Source organism: Centruroides vittatus, unplaced genomic scaffold, assembly GCF_030686945.1.
Source record: "Centruroides vittatus isolate TY-2023 unplaced genomic scaffold, ASM3068694v2 contig_438, whole genome shotgun sequence".
NCBI classification, from domain to species: Eukaryota; Metazoa; Arthropoda; class Arachnida; order Scorpiones; family Buthidae; genus Centruroides; species Centruroides vittatus.
Genome location: NW_027122238.1, coordinates 82,974 through 102,420, shown reverse-complemented (window position 1 = coordinate 102,420; position 19,447 = coordinate 82,974).

The following is a 19,447-nucleotide window of genomic DNA, read 5'->3' as shown; positions in this document are numbered from 1 at the left end:
TGAAGCGAAGTTGTTTCTAATTGATAACTTTTACTACTTGTTGCATGTATGAGGTCTTCACTTTACTGAATTTTGTCTTAGGAGGTCATAGAAGATATTTTAGCATAACAACTTTTAATTAAATTCATGTAAATTCTTACTCTTTTGTATGATCAACACAAGATTTTGTTGCCTATTAAAAATTCAATCGTGAGCGCGCTCCCTTTCAATTGCACTCGGCTTCGTTTTCATTTCTTTTATCTTCGCCCCTCTTCGCTTTCCAGTTGCCTCCTAGGAGGCCCTCGGTCTACCATCATAATTGGTCAAATGATGTACAATACCCGACCATAGCTAATATAATGTATATAACTGTATTGATATATTTATATTGTATTAATTTTCCTTGCGCTTCTGAATCCTCATATTACATAAATTACAATTAAATATATAAGCATTTCGGTATTATTTAGCAATAAAAGAAAAACAAACATTTATATGATTACTAAACTGTACACGTGTTTTCCTGCGAGTGTCGCAACTTCTTCCTTTAGGTTACTTTTATCTATTAACTAATCTCAGTGGACTCGTCTTTAATGATTTTTATTGGGAGGCAATTTGAAAAAAATGTAGATCTGTAAATTCCCACTTTCGTCTGTTTGTCCATCCGTCCAACTGTCTTTTTTTAATCTCGAGAATAAAGTTAGAGAGATGAGAGACGAAACCGAACATGAATACCTTATATGCAGTACGCCTCGATTAACTATATAAGATCGTTGGATTAAAACCGAAAGTCACGTTATTTGAATTCCTTCCTTTCTCTTGAAAGGTGTTAGATAGATGACCGGACCAACGGTATTGTTAAAGGAAAAGCATGAGGTACAAGGGCAAGCCACTACTAGTTTAAAGTAAAAAGCATGTACTTTAAATTAAATAAATTAAAAATATAATTAAAAATTGCAGTCCGACATTCTCACGATGTCAGAATAAACAATTGCTCTTTTTATATTAGTTTCGTCGTATGTTATCTTTTATATTACTAGACATTTGCAGCAACTTTCCTGATTATTTATCGTTATAAAATAACAAATGTCATATATGAATAAGCGAAATTGTAAGTAAATACCTGTGTTAACTCACATTTTTTAACTTATTCACAAGTTTTCAAGGTAGAAGTAGTGTTATTGAAGAGAATAAAAAGAAGGGTGCCAGTTAATACTTATAAATTTCTTTTTTAAAAGTATATACAAGTGGCAGTTGTAACAAATAATAACTTTGTTGATTTAAATTTCTAAAATAACTTAAACTCAGAAAACTTTTTAATTTTGGTTAGAATTTTTCTGATTTTCCTCGCATCATTTAATGACCCGTAACCTAACTTTACAGGCAAGTTTTATAAACTCGACATTTAACCTCTTATGATCTAAGCGTAAACATATTTAAATGTGCAATTTACATCTATAATCTATTTTTTGAATGATTTGTATGCAAATTAAATCGTAAAAGTCATGATTATTTTTGAAAATAAAAATACACTATCATTTTAGAAATATAAATACTATTCGAATGATTATATTCAATACTCAGAAAATACAATCTAAACGCCTATATAAAATGCTATATTTTCATATCGATACATAGAAGAGGATGACTCACGTGATTTATAATTCTAAAAAATATATATAATTTATTTAATTTATACATATTCGTATGTGGAAATCCTAAAAATTCTCATGTTTTTCCCGTATTAATATACTGTGACCTTGTAAAATCGGTCAATGTCACCTTTGCATATACGCGTGTAATTTTATTAGAAATATATCTATATATTGATTTCATAAACTGTTAATTTAATTTACCCGTTAGAAAGCTAATTATTGCTATATAAAAAGAAAACATACTGCAAGCTTCTAATATATAAATTTGGTATATAATATTAAAAATGTAAATAAAGGGTAAAAATAAAAGTTTTTAAATTAAAATTAACCATTTTTATTCTTAATTTAATTAATAATTAAAATATTCTCAGTAATCATATTAATAAATGAGAGTTTAAAACCTTGACGTTTACTATACAAATAGCATTATTCAGTTTTTAAATATTAAATTAATAAAGGTAGAAAATACTATCAAACTATTTTTAACAAATAAATATACTTTTGACTTATTCTGAAACCGTGTCTTCTTCTAATTATTCTTTACTTCTCAACTGGGTGCATAAGTACACACTGGGCTTCTTTAACGTTATTCTTTATTTAGGTACACTCCGATTCGCGTTTTGGGCATACGCCTCTCTTCTGTCGCTACATCATAAAATATGAATATTTTCCATATTAAAAATATTATATAATGGTAAATTAAACGCGCATCGGTGTGTAAGATATTTTTAAATAAAGAGTGATGTTAAAGATGCTCAGTGTGTACCTATACACCCAGTTGTGAAGTAAAGAATAAACAAATATACGTTAAATTTGATAATTTAATTATATTTTTAATGCAGAATAATACAAAAACAGAGTATTAATATACAGCAAAAAATTACTCACTTCAATTGACAAAGAAGTAATCACACACATCCATCGATTTACATTGTAGTACACACCATAAGGAAAGACGAGAATGATGAATATATATTCACGTGTTGGCACGTTAATCAGGAAACCCGGAAAATCTCCATCTTTCGTCTTCCGTGACGCCAATCTACTTCCGATTGTGTCATACGTAACCTCATTCAATGCGCTTCCGATCTACCTGAAAATTTCGAGAAAATTGTTTAGTATACGTACAAGATTACGATATTTTAAAATAAACAATCTATAAATGGTAATCTTATATGACGAAGCATATTTAATACTTTTAACTGTAGAATCTAGTATGAATGTGCTAAATATTTTAACTATAAAATAAATTTTAAGGTAATATTTTAGTTAATTTGCCGTTAAAATAATGGGTCGTAAAAGGCATTTGTCTCTATTAAGCTATAATATAAACCCGTAGTACAGATACCTATATGTTAGATAAATATAAGATTATACGTAGGATTAGAATTACTTACGTGCCTTTCTTTGAAAACTTTCAGTTAGAATATTTACTATTTGCACCACTTTTAATTAGTAAAATACCAATTATACGTCTATTTAATGACGTACAGTACATATAAAGTGAATATTATTATTGTAGCCTTGAAGGTTTTTTCCACATCAATCTTTTAAAATGTTTAATGTAAGTGTATAAAGTACAACCGGTTTCAACATAGAGAATTTATACAGGGATAAAAAACAAATGAAGTGCAATGACACTTAACTAGTAAACAATTTTATCAATTATACTTATTTATGTATGTATGTATGTATATATTATATATATTTGGTCTTTCATTTATTCTTACGTTAAAACATAATTTTCAAATTTCTATCTTCTCATCAATTAGTTTGATATACGTGAAATAATTTATGTACTGTACATATCTGGATGTGGTATAACTAGAATAAGCTGTTACTCAACACAAAAAGTGGGAATTCCTAGAAAAATATCATTAGTAGACGTTGAATTAATATAAAAATATATTTATTTTTGTCTTCTAAAATATACTTGTACAGTTTGTTTATTTTATTTTAAATTCTTCTAAACATGAAAGCATCGATTGTGTTTTAAATGTGTTTTAAGCACAAGAGACGATAATTACGTTTCCGGTTCTTATATATAACAGAGGGAAAGTGTGGCGATCGCTCAAAAAATAATCGCCTAAGATTTTTACACTTTTGGACTTAGGACAGCTTGAAACGTCGAGAAATGCAAAATTTTAGTACTTTTTCCCCGGTATGTATGGATGTTAGTGTGTATGTGTGTGTGTGTGTTTGTTTATGTGAGAATTTGGAGGGTGTGCAATTCAATTTTTTTCATCCTCTCTGAACCTAATAATTACAGTGCTTTTCGTCCAAAATTTCTGAATGGCGGTTTGACTTTTATCGGGATTGATGCTATTAAATTTTGGTGGTTAAAGATCGAGGGAGTAGAAAGATAATGGAGGTCGTGTGCATCTCCAGTAGGGTCGAACTTAATGACGATTTTACTTGTTATTAGAATTTAAAATGTTTTATAGAATTTATTCCTACTTCGAAAATTAAGTTTTTTACCAATTTATAATAGTTAAAAGTATAAAAAGTTTCTAATAATAAAATATGATAAGAGATGACGCCACCAAAATTTTAAATGTTGCCGGGAAAGTTGAGCGACTCGTTTCTGGTTTATTTGTTTAAAGTGTCTATAATATTTACTGTATATATTCTTCTATTATAATGTATGCTCTTTTCTTTTTACTTCTCCGTATAACAATTATAATTGTACAGTTGCATCAGAATGTTCTTCTTAAACGTAATTAATTAGAAGAGATCACTGGCTCGCTTAACGACTATTCCCGTCGTAAAACGAGCCATAATTATCTAAAAGCTTCGTGTTAAAAATTGGAATTACGTTCCGCGAAATAAATTTTAAATAAATAGTATCATAGAAGCAGACGTATAATAATAGAGCTATATAAGCAAGTTATACAGCAAGCGGTCGTAAAGCGAAATTCATTTAGGATTTAATAAACCAGTAATAATGATTTACATTGTATTAAAAATATTAATAAACCGATGTTTAACTCTCGTTTTTATAATTCAACTGGGGCACTAAATACACGTTTTAACTCGAAACTTGTAAAGAACTTTTTCAATTGCAGCAGGACTATAGTAAATGTTAATGTATTAATTAATAAGAGAAGTTAAGTAAATAAAATGCTGTCGAGAAGACAGAATTAATTAAAACTCAAAAAAGTTGAAGAATGTATTAAATGTAAGTTTACGAATGTTAATTGTTTGCATTGTTTTCGATAAAATATCTACTCTTCACGAAACTTTTCAACCACAGCGCTTGACAGAAGCATATAAAATGGCCATTGTATGGGAGCAACTTCCGAACAGCGGCGAATATAGCCGCTGTTTGGAGGTTGCTTTTTACGCATTTCAAACAGAAACATTCCCGAAACACGGTCGCCGTTTACAGGCTGCCGTGTTAACAGTTCGACTATATAATGTCGACATTTTCAAAGTAAAGTCCTGATGAGCATTATGTTATATGTAATCGTAATCATTTCTCGAAAAAAGTGATCAAATATATTTATAAATTTTAAATAATATCTGATCATTTTTCTCATTACTATATATTAATATATCGTATATATTTGTGTAATGTCAAAGGAAGATCAGTATTTATCAAGCACAATTAGTTGGCTTCAGTTTATATAAGATCTTATCATTTTATAGCGTCATTATCTTCTTACGCTTATATCATTCGTTGACAAATTTATTATATTTATCAAAGAACTTCTTCATTTCCTCCTTATTTAATTTCTCAGCCTGTATCTGGCGGAATACCATAGACGAGAATTTTTATATTTTTTAAATACAATAATAAGTTATAACAAAAGTTACAATAATATAAATGCAAACTGTCACAAAAAGATCAAAAATGTTTGGAAGACTGGTGAAGAACGACGTTAAAAGCTACCATCTTTCTCCTGATTGTAACGTATTAATTGCCCCATAATTTAAAAATTATTTCTTAAAACTATAATTTCATACTGGAATCTATACTTAATTAGTGTGTGAAGATGAAAGAGGTGTTTATGGTTAGATTCAGTTAATTCGCAACTTCTCACGTTCATTGGGCTGCAATTTGAAAAAAAAATTGTGGATCTATAAATTCCCACTGTCGTCTGTCTGTCTCTCCTTAATCTCGAAGAACGGAAATAAATAGATGAAAGGCGAGATCAGATATGGAAACTGTAAGGCTTGGTTAACTATATAGGAACTTCAGATTTGCGGAGAAAGTCATTTTAAATAACTTTTTGTTCATTTACAATGTTTTAACGATCCCTAAGAGTCAGTACTTACTTCGTCTTGGTTTAAAGTGGCATCCCAAATTAATAATGGCAAGTGCCTGTACATAGTACTTTTCCTTCAACAATGGAGATGTGCCGTCATCCATCTAACACCTTTCAGGTAGAAATTTTTGAATTAGAATAAAGTGACTTCTGGTTTGCATCTGAAGTTCTTACGTAGTTACTCGGAGCCTCCTGCCTCTAATGATTTTTTGGTCTGGTCTTTCACTTATCTGACACCTTTTTCGATATTAAGTATATATAGCAAACGGACGGACAACAGTGGGAATTTATATATCAACAATATTTTGAAATTGCAGCCCAATAAGTAAATCAAAAACATCGACATTTATAATTAATGAAGGATGTTTTTGAGATTTTTACTCGTTGTAAAAACGTCAGAAACACGAGACTAATAAGATTTATAAACAATTTAAATTTATTATAACGTATTGCATAACTTGTATCTCGTTATTTTATTTTATTTTTATATTATTATTATTATTATTATTATTATTATTATTATTTCTATTGTGGCGTGATTTTGTCGAGTGTAAAGCACAATTTGTCTTTTGATCAGCAACGCTAAAACTAGAAATCTGAAAAAAATTCACTATTGATCAAATTCAGCAAATAAAGTTTCAAATTACACCTTGTGATTTCTAATGTGGACGAGTATATGACAATTTGAATGTATTTTTATTTGCTCGAATTTATCAATTTTAACGATTTCTGATCTGTTATAAATAGCTCAGCGGCGCACAAAAAGTGTTTTACAGACCTGAAATAATCAGTTTGACTCTATTAGAAATTGGAGAATGTTAGAAGAGGCTCAGCAAGCGCGAAGAATAAAAAATGCAAGAGTTTTCACCGAACTTTGAAGCAAATTTTCTACGAAGATATTTAAAATATGCGTCTAATATTATTGGATCCGAATGTGATTCTTTGCTAAAGCTGCCCAAAAATAAACGTAAAATGTTCTATCGCGAAGTACAGTAAAACCTGCTAATGTGACCACAGAAGGGACCAGCTCAAAGTCGTCACCATACCTTATGCAAAAGAGGGATTTTGTAATGGAGATACACAGATGTATCTCCATTACAAAATGTATTTTGCAGGTACCAGCTCAAACTGTTCAACTTACGCAAGTGGTCACATTTCATTGTATTTGATTTTGTTTCTACTTTCTCAGGCACTATCTAAATCAAGCCTGGCCAACTCGCGGTCCGTCACGTTAAATTGCGTGGCCCGCTAAGCGACATTATATATCTATTAAAACTTTTGTTTCCGTTATGTGCATACAAAAACAATTAAATAAATGAAAATTCGCATGTGTCATAGTTATAATGCGCAAGTGAGAGTACGAACTCTTGGTATAACAATAAAATCTTATTCATTTTGTATTTGTTTTACTTTTTTAAAAGCATGTTTGCCTAAATTGTGGCCCACTGTAATGTTACGCGTGATCAAAGTGGCCCGCAAAACAATTTGGGTTGGCCAGACCTGACCTAAATGGTACAATTCTGCAAATTAATGCTTTTTATACGACTTTCGGTAACTTTTAAATAGAAACTTTTATCAACAAAATGTCACTAAATGTAATATTAAAATTTTCCTTTCTATTATAAATTGTCCGAAACACCAGTTATTGGGATTTCAGAATTTTCCTTCATGTGAGTCGTTCCCACTTAAGGATACACTCAGCATTAATAGAAACTTTCGTAAGAATAAAATTTATTTTAAAAAATAATAATAAATATTTTTCTTTTGAAGGCTGCATATCTTCCATTTGAGTCAAACACTATTATTATTTCTCCTTGAAAATACTATTGTTGTTATGTGAAAATTATATATATTCAAGAGATGGTTAATATATAAATTGTGTAGTACCTGCTCAATACGTCTATAATAGAAACATTTCATTTTAATATATCAAGAAATGTTTTAAATAAAGGGATTAAAAACGTTAAATTTTTTCAGTATTAATAAGTTTAAGAAGCATTAATATGCAATATTTTACTGCTAACATTCTCCGTTTATTCATTGGTCGTGGGTTCACATCCGAATTGAGTTTTACGTGCTATCTTCGTGTGTTTAACACCTGCATAGAAACCAATTTATCATAAAACCTTTCATCCCTTGTCTAATGGCCCATGTTTGCCCCTTTATCCCCTTACCGCACCCAATTTAATTTTAGCACTCTGATAGAAAGACATTTTTTTGAATATTTGCACATTAAAAAGGTTATCTTGTCATTTTTATACATAAATTTAATAGAAAGAAAAGAATAATTTTAATTTCATTATTTCTTTAAAAATATTGGTACTATTTTATTTATCTTTACACGCAATATTATTTTTTCTATGTGTAAAATTAATTAAATAAAACAATAATGAGCAAAAAATTCAAAATATATTTTCCTCCTATACAAATTATACAATTTTGAATATTTTCTGATATTATATAACAAAGACGGAGTAGTCTCTTCGGTATATGAGGAAAATTCTCTAAGATAAAATTATAAATTGAATGCAATAATTTATAAACAATAGACAGTATAAAAAACATATTATAGGCCTATTTCTTACAGGCACATTCCTTGTTCTCTACATCCTTAGCAAATATCGGTTTCACTACGTTTGATGTCATTTTATTATTAGCATAATTTTTTAATAATAGTACCGAAAAATTGTTTATTTCGACATCGTCAAAATGCCGGACTGCAATTTTTAATCATATTTTTAATTAATTTAACTTAAAATATATTCTCCACCTCAAATCAGTAGTGTCTTGCCCCTGTACATCGTACTTTTCAAGCTAGCAATACTGTGAAATCGAGGAGGTAGGAGGAAGTTGTATCTCCCCTTTCCGGTAACAGGTCGTTGACCTTTCACTTGTCAAGATGGCTAAAGTTCGAATTCCGTCCCGCGAGTAGGGACTCTTTTTGTCGGGCGAGTGGATAGGAGGTGAGATGGGGTCGACGATAAGGCGAAAGCGATATTCTAGTCAACGAGGACACCATTTAACAATTAAAACAAGGTTTATTGGAATTAACAAAGGACACAAATACAAAATTTGACTAAATTCCCTAATTCGCGTAGGGTTCGAGAGAGAGAGAGCTTACAGTTTCAGTTCATACCTCACAATAGTTTCCTTATAGAGTTAGCTCTTTGATATCCAAGCGGTGGAGATAAATATCCGAAATTGGCACAGTTTTATAAAGTCGCGACTGAGCGCGGTGACGCTGGGACTGTAGGTCCAGAGCGGTGACGACCTGCGATGGCGTTCGTCCGGCAGATGATAAGAGACTCCCCTGAGGGGGGAAAGGAGTGGCTTTTATACCTTTAGGCTGGAAAAAGTGGTCACGTGCTCGAGGGTTGATGGCGATCTGGGTCATAGGTGTTCCCGGGACCAAAAATATATGACGAGTTCGGACGTTAACTATAAACTTAGGTTGCAAGACGATCTGAATACAGTTTAAGAACAAAGGATTGTTGACAGTTATATGGCCGGGAACGCATATTTTCTCGTCCAGGACCGTTTTAAGACAGGATGTTTATAATAAGAAAATTCTCAAGTTAATAAAGGGAACGATTTTTTAAAATTTTTCGTTTAGGAGAATTTCCGGATCTCACAATACTGTTTTCCGGACATCTATTTGACTTCTTTCAGGAAAAAAATTTTAAACTGAAATCATGTGACTTTTGGTTGAGACCGGACGTTTGTACTGTACATAATTAATCGGGACTTTCTGCGCATACGCTTTTAAGGGTTTGTTTCGACTGTTATCTTTCTAAATCCATTCTCGAAATTCAGGAAAGTCAGGCTGACAGAGGGACGACAATAAGAATTTATAGTCTACAATTTTCTTTTTCTTTTTAAATTGCAGCCCAAATAATTTACGTGTTAAACATAATCCATCTTGACTGTTGTCTATTCATTACTGTCTAAAATATCGTAACGCATTACTTCTATTCTGAACACAGTTCTTATAGCAAACACATAAACTTGATTGTGGAAACGTTTGGTATCTGTTTTTTCTAGACTATTTTCATTGATTATGTGAGATAAACAGGGGGTCAGGGGTTAATCTCTTCCTGACCACTTAATCTGCACGGGCTGGTAAAGCCCGATCTCGGAGTCATCGGATGGATAGGAGGGCAAAATGAGTGGGGATTGCACCGGTAAGTCGACAGGTTTCCTCGGATAGACAGGAGACAGGTTTTAATATAACCAAAATAAAAGTTTATTCTATACTAAATCTAGGATATACAAATCTATATGCGGTTAAATACAGATACAAATAATCCTATCGTGAGGAGAGCCTAACAGTTCTACTTAGCTTGCGAAGCGCGTGCTCGTTCTATTTCCGAAGTTCTAAGGTTTCTGCTAGCGGAGAGAGCGTTTACAAGTTTCTAGCTCCCAAAATACCTCTTTTATGCGTAGCGGAGAGTCGATTCGACGAACTTCGTTGTATGGAAGGGTCGTTGTCGTGGATGCTCTTCCAACGGGTGTCTTCTCTTCTTGGGTCCAGTCCAATGTATGGAGGTCCGGGAGACGGAATGCGCACAATGTGCCGATGTAACTTCCCGTTGAATCGCTTTCTCCGAGTTTCGGCGACTCTCGCTTTTATCTCCTTGTCGTGAGAAAGGGGGTCACGTGACCGTCAAATGTTGACACAACAGCGCTGAGTTGACACTTACTTGTCAATTTTCCTGTCACATTCTTATCAAAACGGTGATGATGATCTAATTTCTCACCCAGAGCGTTCTTCCGTCGGATTTGTTTCAATTTCTGACAAATTTGAAGTTCTGTCAAACGCGGAATTTCGCGGATTTCACAATTAAGTTATGCATTACTATCCAGAAAAAGATGCTTAACACATATTATGTGAAATAGCTTTGTATAAAGTAAAAACAGGTGCATAAAAGAAACACTGTAATTTCAAGAAATTAATTTCAATATTCAGATAGATCTATATTATTTGTGGCTTTATTCAAAAATTGAATATGGCAATTTTGTATAAATTATCGTATACAATGGTTACTTTCTTTATACAGTTTTCCTTCTACACTGGCATGATAATGCAGAGGTCATTACAGTCAATAGAATAATAATAAATACAGTCAAACCTGTTTTTGTGCGGTCTTTTTCTGTGCGATTTTTATTTGTGCGATTTGTTTTGTGCGATTTTTTTTGTGCGGTATATGAAAATTTCAATCAAATTGGAACATAATTGACTCCTGTAAAATTTTTAAAAACTCTATTGTTATTTTCTATGACATCAGCAGGTTTTTTCATTTTTTATTCAGTAAAATTTTTTTCTCATACGTTTATTTCGGTCCCCTCTTATTTTAATAGCATAAAAACCATAAATATTATGTTATATTTGAACAGATGCGGTAAGTTAGCTCCCCTCCAGCTTTAGACTGCAGGTGTGAAATTTCACGTCTTGTTAAATGAAATATCACTTCCTGCAGCTATATTTATCAAATAAAATCATTATTTAACGATTATTTTTAACTTTTTAATGTTAGATTCGTATTTAAGTGGAAATAATTAATTAATATAAAAATTAAAATTCTTAGAGGATATTTTCCCCATTAGGTGTTGCAGAAAAAGGCCCAAGGAGTTAAAAAAGCAATTCCTAATTATTTCGTACCGTTTCGAGTTATTTTCTACGTGAGAGTTTCTTATGCGGTCCCTATTCACCGTATAAAAAATATTTTTTAAATTGTGTTGCGAAAATTATTTTTTATAGCCACTCGTAAAGTTTCGCGCGATTTTTTTATGCATTTTCTTTTATGCGGTCCCTATCCACCGCACAAAAACAGGTTTGACTGTATTCGTACTTGAAAAATTTATTTGAAGGACATTACAGTTCTGCTTTTTTCTTTAATGAAGACATTAACAAATTTACAAAAATTTATCTTCGTGTATATAGAATTCTCTTCATTTTTAACTTTTTCTTCTTTATGTGTGCTAAAAGGGCCTATTATCCATATTTACTTGCTATTCTGCAATGTACACAATCTGGCTAAAAGGGTAAGGAGGACTGGATTGGTTTCGATTGGTTGGATTGATAAGGCAATGTTTTACAAGAATTTTTTTTAATCTCACGCACAGTTCAACCTATAACTAAATTTCCGCTGCACAAATTTACGCAGAAGAAATGACGTAATTTAAACTGGTGTTTGTAAACATTCCATCGTCATATTACTTGCCACTTAATCTAAATCTTTTGTCTATATTTTCCGTTAATTAAATAAAACAGTATTGTTGTCTTTTCTAATAGCAAAAGGTGTTATAATAATAGTTATTTAAATTAACAGTTTTAATTCATATAAGAAAAGCAATCAGCATTAAGCCTTAATTTGAATTTGAAAGTGACATTGTAATTGCCTTTAGTAACGAACTTTCAAAGATAAATTAATTTGAACGAAATATAAACAATTAGGCTATAAATGCACTTATGATTTAAAAAAATTTCCTTTCAAATGAAATAACCCGATATTAATTGTTAATGTACTGTACATATAATTTTGCAAATTAATATATATATATGTATACATACATATATACATAGGCCTATGTTTTTACTATTGATACATTATGTATATGTTTATTTAATAATAAAAAACTCTTGTAATCAATTTAAAGATGTTTTTATTTTGTCATTTACACTTATTGTTTTTTCGGCTTCTTTCGAAACTTAACCGGAAATGAACGGTACAGAACGAAATTTCCTTCTTCTGTTAGGTCTGATATTAGTTAAGATGTATTTACGCGTCTTAACTCATGATTATTCTCGTCTAAAGATGTAATATCAACGAAGACGAATAGTGTAATTATGTATAGTACATCTAAGATCGGCGCGATATCAACTATCGCGATTACATACACCGAAGCGAGAGCGTTTACAAATCATAGTACAATATCTCGAGACGTTGATCCGGGGTTTCACGGTCCAATTAAACCGATCCAGTTTAATTGGACTCGAGACGTCAGCGAAACGCTCCTGAATCGGTGATCGGTGATCTGTAGGGAGGTATCCGGGGGAACGAGGAGACGAGACGTCCCACACAATGTAAAGGAGGCCGAGAACTGATCACCCCAAAGGTCGGATGTGTGGTCATTATATCTCTAGCAGGTGTGGGAATTTGATCTCGTGATCCGATGTTTGAACGTGTCATAGCTGGACGATGGGAATTAAATCAAAATGACTAACATGTTTCTCATTTCTTTTGATTGTTTTTAGATTCACACCGATGGACTTGGTTAATTGTCTCACACTTTAACAATTGATTGTTATAACAATTTCGATACTTTCTCGGTCGATGCGAGGGGGGAAAGAACTTGTTGCCTCGAGTAGTCGACTGTTGACAGTTAAATTAACATTTGAACGTCTCCCGTTTTTAACTTCGTGGGAAACGGATGGGAATAAAGAAAAATTTCTTATAACTTAGCATTCCTGTTAAAATTTGCGAAAAAACAATTCCCAGATCCTCACATTATCAAAAATATTCTTTTAATTTCGACTTAATCACTGTTGGTAATTGTAACGTGATCACAAAATAATTGGTAATAAATAATTGTTACGCGCTATTTTTGGTTTGATGAAATACGTATAAGGCCAGCAATCAAAAATGCTAGAGTAATTGCTTTTATGTGAAATGATGTCAACAGATTGTATAAACTACATGGGACGTATGTTCTCGTAAATATTGCGTTTACGAAAAAATTATTGGGCTGCAGTTTGAAAAAACTGTAGACCTGTAAATTTTGACTGTCGTCACCTCTAAGTATTTGTATTTTCTTTAATCTCGAGAAAAGAGTTAGATGAAAGTCAAGACAAAATGTGGAAAGCTTAGGACAGGAGGCCCAGATTAACTATATACGAACTTTCAGTTTAGAACGGAAGTAACATTACCTTGATTCAAAATTTTTTCACAAAGGGAGTTAGATATACGACCGACACGACTTTATAGCTGAAAGGAAAAGTATGATGTACAGGGACAAGACCACCACAAAAACAGTTAGGGAACATTGTGACGAAAAGTTTCAGTCCGGCGTCATGACGATGTCACAATAAATATTCATGTTAAAATTAGTTTGGATTATATGGTTATGGCAACGAGACACGTAAGTGTTCTGCCAAGGAGGATGCACCCCGGAAAGACGTTTATACGAGTATAAAGTTAGCCCCCAATTGAAGTATTACTAACGCGAAGTAAACTCAGACAACTTCACGTGGCCAGTCGTTGGTCATGCGCGAACCCACGACCGACTAACGGTGTTCAATAGTTTCCTCCATTCGGTTACTGAAGTATACTTATTAAGCTGCAATTTAAAAAAAAAAAAAAAAAACTGTAGAACTATAAATTCCCAGTCGTCTGTTTGTCTCTGATGTTAGATAGATGAAAGTCGAGAGGAGACATGGAAGCCGTAAGAGAAAAAGACCAGATTACCTATATATGAACTTCCTTTTTTTACCGCAAGTCGCGTTATTTCAACTCAACTATTTCCCCCAAAGGAGTTAGATACATAACCGGCACGACACTATTGCTAACAGGAAAAGTAGGATGCACAGGGGCAAATTACTACACCACGCAGGCAAGTGCTATATGGTACCTGCCGCAGAAATGGCGTAATGATGCATCTATTTCGTGCTGTATCATTGTCGCCCTAATTCAGTGAATATAATATATATGTTATGGACAAAGTGATTAATACGGGCATTATGAATAATGACCAACAAAATCGGGCATTGTAATAAATTTCAATAATTTATCAAATTGGCTGGTCATTATGAATACTGCTATCACCTAGTCAGGCAAAGTGATAATAATAAGTTGAGGAGTGATCATACGACATACGCTAGCCAATCGGCACTCAGTTGCGCGTGCGTATCGCGTTTAGTACCGAATTTGGCGGCAGTCGCGACTGTTTGTGCTCTCGACAGATCCCTCCCGGAGGATAGCCGCCGGCAGGCCGCCGATTGTTTAACGTTACTAAATATTGATACATACTAGTTATTGATACGTGTGTTCAAGAACTACCGTGAATAAATAACTAGTGACGTTAAACAATCGGCAGCCTGTCGGCGGCTCTCCTCCGGGAGAAATCCGTCGAGAGCACAAACAGTTGCGACCACCGCCAAGATGGTGCACATAGGTAAAATTTTTCCATTTAATTAATATAGTTAATTAAATGTAAAAGTAAATGTAAATGTAAAATGTTTTGTAAAATATTACGTGTTCTTTTTAAAATACTTTGAAATAATTCACAAAAAATAAATATTTCTAAATGAAATAAGTGGAGGTTTTTTAATCAAATTTTAAATTCAGTACTAAACACGATACGCACACGCAACTGAGTGCCGATTAGCTAGCGTATGTCGGATGATCATTCCTCAACTTATTATTATCACTTTGCCTGACTAGGTGATAGCAGTATTCACAATGACCGGTCGATTTGATAAATTAATCAATATTTATTACACTGTCAGCCCTTTTTGGTCACTATTCATAATTGTGATTAAGTGATTAATCACTTTGTCCATAACATATATATATTTTTAAATTATATCCTTCATTTAAGAATTATATTTAGTTAATTATTTTGTTACCTTTTTTCCAATAGATGGCGCTACATATAACGCAGAAAATCAAATGTAAATAAAAGTTAATTGATTGATAGAAATGCAATCGATATTTTGGTCGATATGGATATTTTATAATGTCGTATATAATACGACATTATCTAAAATAGCGGTAAAAAACGTAACTGCCGAGTTTCGTAGAAATTGGCCGAACGGCCTAGGAGTGTATAGCGAACAAACAAACGAATATCGTCATATATATATTAATATATATAGATAAACAGAACCCTACAGCAGTGGATCACAGACTACAATGATACCTTGGTTTTCGTCGATAATCCGTCTGAAAACAATCGGCGAAATCCGAAATCGACGAAAACTGAGGCAATTATTTCCATATGAATCTATGTAAATCTAATTAATTTTTTCTAGATACCTCAAAATACATACCAAAAACACATTTTATACACAATAAATATAATGTTTAATACTAAAAACAATATAAAATTAATATAAAATGAATATAAAAGACTAATGTAAAGAATAAATGAACATTTAACATGGCATTCGAAGGGCTGCTGGCTCTGGAAACTTTCTTTAGTCCCATAATAGTGCTAATAGGAAAGGATAGCAATGAATTGTTTGGATGAGCGCTGAGTAATGCTCATACAACGAGAAGTAACGCCACACTTAGCAAGAAAACGCATTGGGCGTCCTTTGTTTTCGCAAAATTAGCAGCAAGGTCACGTGGGCATGCGGACGAAAAACGAGACAAATTTTTTGCGGAGAAAATCGACGAAAACCGAGGTATTACTGTATTTTCATTTCCGACCCTCCCCCATTTCGTTTAAAATTTTGTCGCGACCCCCGGATAAACATTAGACATTTTTTAAACGCTTTTAACTCTCTAATTCACTGAGTACTAACATAAGTATAAAAAGTCATTTCATAGCAATTATTAAAATTAAATTTTTTGTATTTTTTGCTAAAATTTATAGGGTGGATTATTACATGATACTACTTTTGAGTGGCTAAAATTTAAGCTAGAATCCGAAGTATCGAATCAGTAGCAGAAGCCCAACTGATATCTAAACGAATACAAATAAAAACAAAATGAATTACATTAATATTACCGATTAGGCGCTTCTGTAGTAAACGAGCCTCCCTAATTGAGGCTCTTTTTCTATAGAAAAATAAAATTTAAAAATCGTTTTATCCATATGAAAATAAAATGATCACGTGATTTCGTTACAAGTAAAGATGCAGCTATTCGGTTTTTAATAGCACAGAGTATTCTTTCAGCTAGGAAGCAATGTAGTAATTAATCATGCCAAGGGGATAAAAAAATGGCTTTAAAAGCAGATTTAAATTTTAATCAACTTCCATATTTCAGCTTACCTTTTCTGAAGCTTCACGCTTCTTCGCTGATCCAGACTCAAAACTTTTCCACTTCCTTACTTACGTCCCCTTTTAAACGCGCCTTTCCTCAAAAACAATTGAAGATTTGATGCCTTAAACTCTAAATTGCACGATCACCAATTACATGGATTAAATGACAAGAAAAGGGTATAAATTGATAACCAGTTAATTCAACTCCAAATGCTGTTTGTGTCGACTAGCCCTTTTCTTTGATATGGGATATTTTTGACTTCAGCAATACAAAGGGATAGGCTTGCGAACACGTACGTGAGGTTTGCCGATTGGGAAAAACGGAGGTTAATCCCTCTTCTTTTCAAAATGAACGAGGAGTGCGAACGTAATGTGGGTTTGGTTGTCGACAATAAAACAGTCACCTTTACAAAATACGCCGATTATTTAGACAGACAATGCTTACACAATTCCGGATAAACTGGCTGAAAGTCGGCATAGATTGGCAGGACGTAGGTGAAGCGACAAAGGTGAGGTCCAAGATGACAAGGAAACCAACATAGAAGACAAAGAATTTTTTTATATTTTTATAACTAATAACGCGATACATTTTCTTTTAGACGAATCTTACGTTTTCTCGTTTAGTTGTAAATTTTGTCATTTCTAGGAGAGTCGGAGTCAAAGCACAATCTTCCGGATTGACATTCTAAACTTTCCAACCCGTTAGTTCGCGACAACTCGTGACCTCGGAGGTCGACTGCATTGTTTATTTTCTCAAATGAATTGAATTTCTGTACGTTTAACGAAATTCGGTATCTAACTGGGACCTTACACGTAAAAAAAAGGAACACACGTAGATCTGATGTGTTTTCTTTCTAAACAAACAAAAATTAAATGAGGGCCCAAGCTTAATGGAAATTTTGCTTTTTTCCTTTTTTTTTTCTTTTTGAGGTTTCTCTTATCGTCGAAGTGAAAAGTCTAATAAGTGAATGTCTTTTACGTATTAAAAAGTTGGAGAAACAAATAAAACTAAAGATTAAAAAAAAAAAAAAAAAAAAAAAAAAAAAGAAAGGAAACAGAGGAAGGAGCAAGTTACTCAAAGGTCTTTCAGTGTAAAAATGAAAGACCAAGTGTTTATTTTAAAGGGAAAGCATAAATCAGTGAAAATAGCAATTCCTATCCCAAGCCTATGATTTTGGCAGGAATTAAAAATTGTTTAGTATAAAGACTCGGTTTTTAGAAATTAAAAAAAAGAAGAAAACCTCTAAAAAGCAAAAAATTTAAAAAATGTATTCAAAAGTTTTTAAATAAAAAACTATGATTATGAAATTACTTCCTTAAAATATTAAAAATTCAATTTATTCCCCATTGATGCTTGAAAAAAATTAAAATAATCTATTTATATATTAATTATATAATATATTGTATAAGGGATTACATTACTAGGGTAAGGATAGAAATAGTTTCAAATAAAGATGAATTTATTTAATGATAAAAAATTAAGGATGCACTGACAAGCAAAATGGCCGATTACCGATTAATCGGCCGATTAGTGTCAATAATTTATTGTGTTAATAGTTAATTATATTATGATTATTATCGAATGAAATTATGTATTCTTAAAGAAATATAAAATTTCATACGATAAAATTTTATAACAATTTGTTATAAAATTAATTTTCAATATGAAGCTATTTTTTTCTTTTTCAGATTCACATATTAAATTAAAATGATAAATTATTATTTTGAAAAGCTGTTTAAGTTTAATTAATAGCCAAATCCAAACCCCTCATGACTTTCAGTATTGCTTGGAAATTTTTTAGGAAAGATAAAAACGAGATGTTTAACAAGTTCAATTTGTGCCAGGCTTCTATATTGAGAGGTGGAAAAAATTTACCACCAAAAACATATTTAGACTGCAACTACAAATAATTTTCCTTTTTTATATGTAACAGTTTCACTGGTTGAAGGATGATTTTCAGCAAGAAAGAGATGTTTTGCGAATTGTTTCCTTCGAAAGTTCCCACACGAATCAGCTACACGAATCAGTGAACAGATAAACATTGTTCTTAAACAGTATAAGTTGATAAAAGTTATAAGATATTCTTAGTTCTGAGAAATTCTGGAGCAAATATATATGGTAGCTGAAATCAGAAATTGCAACTTAGAAGCATTATCATGCTTTACACATACACCGCAGGTGACACTAAACGAACGGAAATTTTCTCAACAAGATGTAAAAACTATAATCACAGTCAATGAAAATGTTGTCACATGTTTTAATTATTCTGCTTTAGCTGTAAGCAAATTGAATGATTTGCAAGATAAGTTAGGTTTGCAGAAAGAAATTAATTCAAGATGTTCCTACTCGCTGGAATTCTACATAGTACATATTGCAAAAAAATTTGAAACAGCAAAATGCCCTTGTTACATATGCTATAGATAATAAAATTCTTACGTTGAGCACATATCAGTGGTCTCTCGTTGAAAAAATCGTTCTGCTTTCAAAACCCTTCGAAAAAATTATTGTGGGAACCAGAAACCGAGAAACCACCTCATCTTCAATAATTCACCCAATA